Source organism: Salminus brasiliensis, chromosome 13 (assembly GCF_030463535.1).
Source record: "Salminus brasiliensis chromosome 13, fSalBra1.hap2, whole genome shotgun sequence".
NCBI lineage: Eukaryota > Metazoa > Chordata > Actinopteri > Characiformes > Bryconidae > Salminus > Salminus brasiliensis.
In genome coordinates this window covers 11,173,971-11,185,017 of record NC_132890.1, presented here as the reverse complement: position 1 = coordinate 11,185,017, position 11,047 = coordinate 11,173,971, and the positions used below count along the sequence as shown (strand labels likewise).

Genomic DNA, 11,047 nt, shown 5'->3' with positions numbered 1-11,047 from the left:
CTAATGGACACAAGTTTATTATCACTGCAGACTGTTTGGTGTCTTTGCGGCAAGCTACAAGATATGAATGTTCTCTTAAGACTTATGTTATATTTAGCTAGCCTGGTAGTTTTAGTGGAAATCTGAAAAGGCAAACCACACGGCTTAGTGAGTGTGAGTTAAAAGGAAAGTTGTGAAAATTATATAATCTCTATATATATTAATCCCTTTCTAATGCATTTATGTTAATGAGTTTGTGCTTTTCTGTCTCAAACAGTAGTGTGTGTTAATGGGGTATTTGACAACCCACTGTTGCAGGTTTCTGGTGGCATGGTGTTTAAGCCTGGGGACTCTGGACCAAAAGGTTGTGGGTTCAAACCCTGGCTAAGGCAGCAAATGATAGCTGTCTGTGTGACAGTCCTGTAATGCTTGAGTGGTGAGTTAAATCCACTGAAGTCTATGGCAGTCACATACAGAAACATGACTCCTACCGACAGGACCTGCCAAGTAGCTGGATCACCTGTGCGATGGTTTCATACAATGTTAATGAAACAGATTTTCTTATGAATGCCAGCTCAAAGCCATTAATCACTGAAAAAACACTGTTTACATGTGATGGCCGGCCTAAAAAGAATGCTCACTGTCTAAAAAGATCCCCATAAAGCAACAGTTTATCACTGCAGTGTCAGTACTGGTAGACGTGTAATATATCAGTTGAAAGTTGCTGAACTGTCCTACAGAACAGAACAGTTTACTCAGCAGATTGTGAGAACCCCCCCCCCCTCTTTCACCCCCCACACCCCTGCATGGTGCCATTGGGAGCAGTGTTGGATAATTGCTGGATTTGCATAGACAGATACAAGCACTATCCCACCGAGATGCATCTGATCTAACTTAAACGAGATGCTGTCAGATTAATGATGCATCATGTAAGCAAAAGCATGATCTTTATAGACTAACATAAGTCTGCATTTTATGAAAGGTAGTTCTTTACATGACCTCCTCCTGCTCAAGTGTTTTGTTTTTGTCTGAGTGAGCGATGCTGTAAAGGAAGTTGAGGATTGGATCAGTGTTTCTGCATTGGCTGCATTCTGCAGGCAGGTTTGTGCAGCAGATGTGCATAATGAGGCCTTTTTATGGATGTGCAAGGCCCTGGCACGCACGTTGGCAGTATGGCTAAGCGTTTGCTTGCAGTTATTCAGCACATGTTAAATGGAAGAATAGATTACAGGCCATTTTACTAGGTATTTCCTCAAAGCAACCCAAAGATCCTTTATCCTCCTCTCTTTATTTGGATGTTGACCAACCACTTAAATGGTCTCATAAGGTATCAGCATCTGCATCTGCGGATACACTAGTCGGCCATGACATTAAAAGCACTGAAATGAATAACATTGATGATCTGGTTACAATGGTACCTGACAATGTTGGGAATTTACATATTAGGCAGCAAGCAAAAAGTCGGCTCTTGAAGTTGATGTGTTGGAAGCAGGAAAAATGGCCAAGCATTAGGATCTCAGTGACCTTGACAAGATGCAAATTATATTGGCCTACACCACTGGGTCAGCACATATCCAAAACGGCAGGTCTTGCACTGCAGTAGTTAGTACCTACTAAAAAAGCTCCAAGGAAGGACAACCAGTGAATGGGTGGCAGGGTCATTGATTCTATCCACAAAAGTCTTACCTTGAAGCTAACCAGATTTGAAAGATCCTGCTAACATCTGGACATCAGATAGAGGGCATCCTCTTAGGTATTGTGGAGTCCATGCCATGGTAGGTCAGAGCTGTTTTGGTGGCACGAGGGGGTCCTACTTAAACAGGTGGTTTGTAGTGTTATAGCTGATCAGTGTATGTACATGAATTATACTGGACATCAACAAGAACTCAGAAATTGATGGGAACCCCCTGATTTGAGGGTCAGGTAGAGGATGACAGGACGATTTCTGAAACATTCTGTAAAAACCTGCTAAACCTACAGATGGGACGAGGGGGGTGGGGGGGTGGGGGGGGTCAATACAGATGAATCGATAGGCCTACTTCTCATTCTGACTTTTCCTTTTGAGTGTCGATCTTTACACGTAAATGTCAATAACAAGTTTTTCCCTAAGCTTGTTTGACAGCGTGTGTCTTTGATGCTGAATAAGTGGAAAAAAAAGATGTGGCAAATGAACAGGAATGATTATGCTGCTCTCGTACACACACTCACACACACATACAGGCGCAGACAGTTGCATATCTGATTTTTTCATGTAGATATCTACCCATGCAGATATTGATGCTGATGCATGAACATTTATAAATTATAGATGCAAATACATTTTTAAGAAATTATCTGCTGATACTGATATCATTCAGAAACAATATCAGTATCATAGATATTTGATGCTTTGGATGCACAGAACATGTATGTGATGCTGCACAGCTGCATTATATAGATTTTAGTACAACTTTAGTACAACAGAAATAAATTGTGGGATCATAACCTTGTAACTTAAAACAAATACTAGCTTTCAATGGAAAAAAGAAGTAGTTAATAAATAAATAATTCAAATATATTATTAAAACCTTTCAATTATTTAATTTATATTAAATCATTATGAAAGTAATATTGGAGACTTTCTGTTTCTATACAATTTGACACAATGTCAAGGACATCTGTCAGATGTGAAGAACAGCTAGATGTTGTCCCAGCTTTATATATGATTATGAATCAGCATCCTCGGACATGCACATGAACAAATATTATTATTATTATTATTATTACCGAATCGACCGAAAACTGCTAGTTTCGTCCACCCCTGACTGATTGACGTCGAGTCGCGCGCGTTTCGCAGAACCAGCGGACCTCGCTCATCGCCGGGCACGCGCGGCGTGTGACGTCACGTGAGTTTAAAACGAGGCCGCGCGCTTCAGGCGGAGAGCAGCGCGAGGCTGCAAGAGCGACGGAGGGGCGACTGGAGGCAGAACCGAGGTTTACTCGAGTCTCCCCGACACGGACTGAGGACCGATACGGCCGGCGTCTGCTGTACTCAGCGAAACCCCCCCATTTAAGACTGATTTAGTGCTCTGAACCCCGAGAGACGGACGATGGATGAGAGAGAAAGTGGAGAGTAATATTCCAGTGGCGAAGACTAAAGGGGGAAGAGAGAAGAGGGAGGAAAGCAGGAGCAGGCGATATTGAGGTAGGCTACGCGGTTAAATTCTGCAATTAAAGCGATTTAAAATGTTTAGAAATGAGAATTACATCGTTCAAATCGTTCACATCATTTCTTAGTTTGCATAAAATACCTTAATACTTGAGAAGTAGAGTTTGGGGGAGTTTGTTTGGTATCGGTCCGCTGTCTGTCAGACGCTCGAGCCGAGTCGAGCATGTTGTTGCATGACTTTAAAGGCTTCAGGTTTGTAACAGTGGAGATTGAAAATGTCGACCTTCTCTGTGCTAATATATATATATATATATATAATATAAAATATATATTAGCCACTTAGACAAAGCACAAAACAGGCTAACTGTCGCTGTGTCATCTTCACGTCTTCATGTGAGCTAAATTACAGAAATTACAGAGGCTATGGGATGAAGACTAAGCGCATGCCTCCCACTGGACTGAATGTTGACATGGTCTGGTATGAGGTGTCTCTATCAGGTTACTCCCAGTGGGAGAACGTGCTCTCCCAGTGGGACTGCTTGCTGCTACACATGTACACTATTATTATTATTATTATTATTATTATTAGAAAACAGCCAATACCGGTCATTCCCCATGAGTTACAATAACAGCTAAGCGAACAGACCTAACGATTAGGAACCCCTGGATTAGTCAGTTGGTTTCAGTTCATTTTTAATAAGCCATGTGTTCATTTAATCACACTCGCTTGAATCCAGCCTCCGCTGCTGTGACTGTTTGTGATTACTGCCTCTATCGATCTCCAGTTTAGTGATGAAGAGCTGCCCTAATTTAATAGGCAATAAAGACTGCTGCTGCTCACAGTACAGATGTTTCCTCTTAACTGAGCCAAACGCACGAGCCTATTTAAATAGGCTACTCTGTGTGCTGATAAGTAGCCTTGCTAAGGAGGTATTGCGTGTTAGTTAGGGCATATGATCTCTTCTATTGTCATTAAGTCTGAGCTATTGTTAGTGTGTTTTAGACTTTGCTTTGGTGGATTTATATGTGTATTCTTAAATAAAATCGTGTTTAGTTTGTTTATTTGCATTCCCAAAACATCATCATGTTCTCTCTGTCCTAATATATATATATATATATATATATATATATATATATATATATATATATATATAGAGCTGTCTGTGATCAGTCTGCATTCATGGCCCAACCACAGGGTTCTGACATATTTGACATAATTGTGAGGCAACAGAAATAGCAGATGTAGGCTTGTGGATCTGACCGTTTATTTATCTTCCCTTACTTCCTTTAGGAAGTTTCCTTATCACGCAATGGCAGTTGTATCTCACTAGATGGCTCTATTGAGCAAGGCATCGGCAACATGCCAGTATTGCTGTGGCTCTGTGTAGAAAGAAAGCAGAATCTACCAAACCACAAGAACTTTCCCACCTGACTAAAACACTCAATCTTTTATTGTCTCATTTATAATTGTGGACTTTTAAAATGAATATATTTTAATATATTTTTATTCCGGATATGTGTTTTATTCGGATATGTGTTGAAGACTTGAAGAATGGGCCGTATCAGGCCCATTCTCTGTGGCTGAATATATGAGCGCCCTTGGGAACTGATCACTGCCTCTGTATTGATTACTCCGAACTCCAGTTCTTCTGCTTAGTTGGTGCTTCAGACGCAGCGATAATCAGCATTTTTTGTTTTTATGCTCAGGATTTCATTGCTGCCTTTAGATTTGAAGACAGTCTAAAACTTTAGATCTTTCACTATCGTCATAAGACTGCAAGGTTTGTTATTAGCATGGTGCCATTACTCCTTGTTTACAGTCCACTTGCAATCTTGAGACATTGTAAAAACGTCTATTCAGGTTGTTCAGGTTGATGTTACAACTCCTGATTCTCAGGACATTAACGACAACGCCACAGTGTTATAACCTCTTGTTGAGGTTAATTGTCCAGATTTGGACCCCGCTGTTTTGCAGCACAGTCTAGGGCACATTGCCTCGCATCGGTTAGTAGCCTACTCAGCCCTACAGCAATCCGTCAAAAAGTCGTAACTGTCATAACTGCACTTTGCCAATACAGTAATGCAGCTTTTGTTTGCAGTCCCGAGCTTTTAGTCTAATTAAACAGCTCTGTTCTTGAGAAGATGTTCATTAGTTGCCGGCTGTTTGTTCTTTGAAGTGACTGGTTATTCCCTCAAAGCAGCCCAAAGATCAATGCAAATGCATTACTTTTTTCTCCTCTATTTATTTGGGGGAGTACCTGTGTGTGTGTGTGTGTGTGTGTGTATGTGCAATATTTATGTTGTTCTCTTAAATGGTCTCTCAGGGGTTTCAGGGGTGTAATAGAGTTGTTCCTTACAAAAGTTAAATTGTGAACTTTGTACTTTGTAGGCTAGGTACTGTGCTAAGTAGGTCTGAATTATGGATGTGTCAGTATAGCTGCTGCTGATAATTGGTATTGTTCACATACATCGTCACACAAAAATTAGGACACCCCATGAAAACCTTTGTTGAGGTATTTGAGGCTGAGAAGAGATTTAAAGAGAATCATTTAGATATCAGCAGTTCCACTGTCTGCAAAAATTATAAACATTTAAAATGCTTAAATATAAAACATGTAAAATATAAAAATGATAAACATGGCTAGGCCAGGTCGTCTTAGCAAATTCAACGCAAGAGCAGACCTCAAGGTGCGTAAAAAAGTCTCCAGCAATCCTAAAATATCATCACAGGACCTACAGGTAGCTCTTGCCACAGCAGAAAACAGAGTACAGCATCTACCATCAGGGACTGCACAAGTTTGATTTTTATGGGAGTTGTGCAAGGAGGAAACCCTTGCTGTCAAAAAAAAAACATGAGCAAGAGTTTGGCTGAGAACACCTAGACAAGAATCTTCTGGACTTCTGGAGCAGTGTGCATGGGACAGATGAATCTTAAATGTTTTTGACATCAATAGTTTATAAGAATTTATAATTGAAAAAAAAAGTTTTCATTGGGTGTGTTTTTCACATTTCATATTTTTCATATCTCCAGATGCCTGATGCAGATATTTTAAACATTATGATCTTTCCGAGTTCAATGGGTAGATCATCAGATATCGGTCTTAAAAATCTGCCAATACCAATATGTTCAGATTTTATTGTGCATCCCCGATATAAACGATCACTTATGTTTACATCTGCTTTGAGACTGCAGACCGCCTCAGGACAAATATTAATTATAATGGCTTGTACAGACATGGGCATTTATGCTGGATGTGAATGTTTTGTAAATGCTTGACCCCGCTCTCTCAGCTAAGCATGACCTTGATGCGCCACTTGCCGGGCGCTGTGATGTTGTTGTTGATCCAGTGTTTGTGTATGTGTGCATGTGTTTGTGTATGAGGAGCCTCCAAACAGCCAGTGACTGAGTGAGTATTCACCTCTGTTCAGCACAGGTCCAGATCTGATTTAGTCTGACAGCACTTAATGAGAGGGAAGCAGGCCCATTTTTGGTTTAATTTTCAGAGCGTTCCTCAAAAAAACGTGCGGTTGGATCTATGGGGCGGTGTGACGTTCTCAGTGGTGTTCTCTTTAGGGGCCGTGCCACTGGCTGTAATGTTTGCAGTAATGTTGCACACTCTAGTAAACCCTTTCAGCTGGAAATCCTGATGTTCGCCTCAATCAATACACTTAATTAGTGTTGATTAATGAAGGAGCACTGGCTGCGCAGTGCTGACAGTTGTTTGAATTCCCAAGGACAGAATGTATTGGCATGCTGAACTGTGCTGCTTTGCTCGGAATAATAAGTTCGGATTCAGATTTGAATTTATGGCTTGCATTTGTATGTTTATAAAATATTCAGATTCGAAGATGTTCACAACTGATGAGGCTCATTTCAATTAGTTAGGTAACGGTGGAGGCAATTTGGTGCAAAGACATCGTTTTCTAATTACGGACTCATTTGGATTCTGTGCTCGCATTCTCGCGTCATTGCAAATAGGCGGCGTCCTTTTGTTAGCGTAAACAAAAGAAGGAAGGCCAATAATGCTTATCTGTATGATGATATTAAATGTGACAATTGTGCCAAAATTAAACGTACAGTACAGCACAGTAATTAAATGAACACCTTGTGACCCTCTGCGTGAAAATACATGAAATAAAGAAATTAGTTTTGAGGCAAGTTACAAAATATGGGAAGTATTTGGAGAGCAGTGATAATGGGCACATATGGTGGGGTTTGAGGGTGGCCATTTTGTGTTGTGAAAAAGTGAATAAGATAAGATATATGATAAGAAGACAACATTCCTCAAAAGTTCCACCTTTAAATCACCAGTCCACAGAATGTTACCACAAGAAAGTCCTGGGGGGCTTCTGTGTAAAACAAGCCTTGGTGTTCTTTTTGGTCAGCAGTGCTTTGAAACCTGCTACTCTTTTAGATGCCATTTTTGCTTCCATTAGTGATGTTTCTGTTAAACAGGTCTGGCAGCATGTGGATTGAACCCATTTGCCAATTGAATTTGGTTAATGCCATATACACACTACATGGCTTTCAGCATTGTCACATCAATATGCTCTTCACACTGCACAACTTGTAATCAGGAATCTTCTAGTGGTCTTTTAGTCGTGGTCAGTGTCACAGGGTCACAAATGACACAATCTTTCACCCAAAATCCAACAGCTCTCCAAAAACATGTTTTGTCACAGAAACACGCGAATGCAATGCCATGCGCAAGACACAATAATATGGAACAGAAAATGGATACAGACACATCAAAAAGGTCTTAGTTCTCCTGCCAAAACTAAATGTTCCTCCAGTTTCTTTGGTCCAAACAAACCAGGGAACTTTCTTTTAGCCATTCCTATTGTTGTTGAATAACTTCACCCTCCGCTTTCTCCTCACTTATGTGTCTTCACACATAACATCCAAACCAGCACCTAGTGAATACCGATTGTTTTAGGATAGAGGCAATCACTTTTTCACATGGGTGATTCAGGATTGAACAAATCCTTAGCTTCAAAAAATGGAATGTTCATTTAAAAACTGTGTTGTGTGTTTACTTATGTTGTCCTTTTTTCTGTATTAAAATTAGTTGGATGATCCGAAGCATTTTAATATGCAAATACACAGGTCAGACCATAACATTAACACCACATATGTAATATTGAATAGGGCCCTCTTCGTGCTGCCACAACAGATCTGATCATTTGAGGTATGGACTTCGAAGACGGTAGCAACAGATTCTTTAAGACCTGTAAGATGTGAAGTGGGGCCTCATGCATCGCATCAATGAGCTTTTGGTGCCCATGAGCCTGTTGCCAGTTGCTGGTTGTCTTTTTTTGGACCACTTTTGGTAGGTACTGACCACTGCATACTAGAAAAACCTCCACAAGACCTGACTGATGTTTTGGAGATGCTCTGACACTTTGTCTTACTATCTCAATTTGGCTCTTGCCCATTTCTTTTTCTTTCTACAAACCACCTACAAGAACTGACTGTCCACTTGCTGCCTAATATATCCAGCCCTTGACAGATGTCACTGTAGATGAAGATAATCAATGTTTTTCCCTTCACCTGTCAGCAGTGTTATGTGATGGCTGATTAGTGTATACAACAGTGAATGAATTTGGAAGGGGCAATGATTATTTTTAACAGCACTGTATGTGATAGGTGTAGTCTTTTACACAATTTGTGAAAAAAGTTTCTTTGACTCATTTTAGGCCTCATCCTCCATCCTTAGAAACATGGTGTTCTTGTTTGTCTTTTGTATCTAGTGCTTGTAAACCTTATGTCTGATTAACTGTAACCCTTGATTTAGGATGGACTAATTATTGGATGGAGTGCCTTTTAAAGCACCAGTAATGGGAGAGAGAGAAAGGGTGAGAGAGAGAGAGAGCATTTGGATGCGTCCATGCAGGCTGAGAGACATGTCCTGACAGTGGAAGAACCGTGGTGCTTCAGTGTTTGCTCATGGTGCCGTAAATTACATCTGTGCTAATGCTATGTAGCTTTGCAGATTTATCACCCTTTAAATGTCATAATTACTGCCTGTGAGCTCACTGTAAGAGGAACGGATGTGAGGGGAATTTAGATGAGGGCACACAAGATACCTCGCTTTAAGTGTATTAGACCTATTAAAGATGTGGATTTTGAATTGGTGTATTTTGACATAAAAAAAGTGCTCAACTGTCATCAAGTTATGAGAGTGTCAAATAATATTGAGTTGTCTCTGAGTCGCTGAAATTACTCGCCTTTCTGAAGCAAATTAATAAATGATTGATGAAAATGTGAACACATAGAATGGGAAAGAACCCTTTATTAAACTGAAGTGGCCACATGAAATTAGAATCAAGCTGTTTCACATCTTGAGGCTGCTTTATTATGTTTATGGAATATTTATTATTGACGATCAGATTGATCCGGAGTTTCAGATGTGAAGCTGCTGAATTCTGAGCAAAGGCTTGCTGCATATTCGTATTCCCTCTCATGATGGTATTTCATTTTTGAATGGGATGAAGCTGAACGACGGACCAAACCCCATGACACACTTTCTTGGATGCAATAAACAGGTAAACTATGCTGCAATGGATTCGATACATTGTATGAGGTTGATACATGATATGGTATGATAAATACCACCAGAATCACATTCAGACATCCACACAATATGTGTTTTGTATGGATAATGGAAAGAGACATAAGAAATGTGGAATGGCGCTTGGTCTCCCAGTAAACAGTTCTCCATCAGAGACCCTAAATGAAACAGCAAACCCTGACCTTTATTCTGCAAATTAAGCCATTTTTTCCAACGAGCTGACTGACAGATGTTATTTTAGTAAAAGCGCATTGAACAAAGTGCACTGACCAAATGCCCTGGAGCCATGGCAACTGCATTAGAAAATGCTAATGAAAAAGCTGAACTTGAGGTCCTGCAAAACCTTGATGGATGTGCATGTTACAACACAAAATGTATTCAATTACAGATTGTAACTGCAGTATCACTCAGCAATAATGCAGTCAGATGTTTATACTAATGTAAAAATTCAAAGAATCTTTACAGATTTGACCTAGGGGGCTTTCAAAGCTCAACAAAAGCTCTACAGAAACAGCAGCTAAATGACAGGGCAAACATCAGTCAGCAAGGTCAGACTTAACGACTGATAATTTGTTATGGAGTTTTAATGATGTATGTAAAATAGCTTGTTAAAATAACAATGTAGGATTGTAGAGCATACCTCTAAGGCTTGTTGGCAACATTTTACTTGAACTCTACATAAGTTTGACATTACCATGCCATTAACATGTCATGAATGGTAGCTTACATTTATGTGAAAACACTAGGGCACCCAATGAAGACCTTTGTCTTTGTCAACATATGGATATCTAATCTTCATTTGAACAATATTATGAGATTGAGGTGACATAATGTGTAAAATATAATGAAATAATTATATAACATATAATATCATTATTAGCAGATTAGAACTGTGTTATTGAAGATTTTCTTTAAACCTCAAACATTTAGTTTGGTTTGCTTGTGTTTTTTGAAGTGAGTAGTACCACCAAGGCAAGATCCTAAGAGCTCTCTGAGGCCTTCAGAAAGAAGGTTGTACATGCAAATGAGTCTGGGAAGGGATTTAAAAAGATCTCTGAACAATTAGGAATCAGCCGTTCCACTCTTCAGAAAATAATTTACTAGTAGAGAATGTTTAATACTGCTAGTATGACCAGGTCAGACCGTCCTAGCAAATTCTGTCCTAGAGCAGACCCAAGATGCATAGTCTCTAAAAATCCTAAAATATCTTGCCACAGTTGATGTCAAAGTACATGCATCTACCACAAGGAAGAGATTGATTTCCATGGGAAGTGTGCAAGAAAGAAACCATTGCTGTTAGATGTCTACATATTTATAAATGTTGAAAAAGACAAAGGTGTGTCCTAGT

The 11,047-nt window shown here is 39.7% G+C and overlaps 1 protein-coding gene and 1 non-coding gene across 4 annotated transcripts in view; both read left to right on the top strand.

The window, feature by feature from the left end:
• Positions 1–390: 390 nt before the first annotated feature.
• Positions 391–521, top strand: LOC140576050 (small Cajal body-specific RNA 14). Its single transcript, XR_011981284.1, has one exon.
• Positions 522–2,919: 2,398 nt separating this feature from the next.
• megf11 (multiple EGF-like-domains 11) overlaps positions 2,920–11,047 on the top strand; it is a 166,173-nt gene continuing 158,045 nt past the window's right edge. For all 3 annotated transcript variants that reach the window (XM_072695534.1, XM_072695535.1, XM_072695532.1), the window contains exon 1: positions 2,920–3,163. The gene's annotated coding sequence lies outside the window, so the exon portion shown is untranslated. The remainder of the gene's footprint in view (positions 3,164–11,047) is intronic.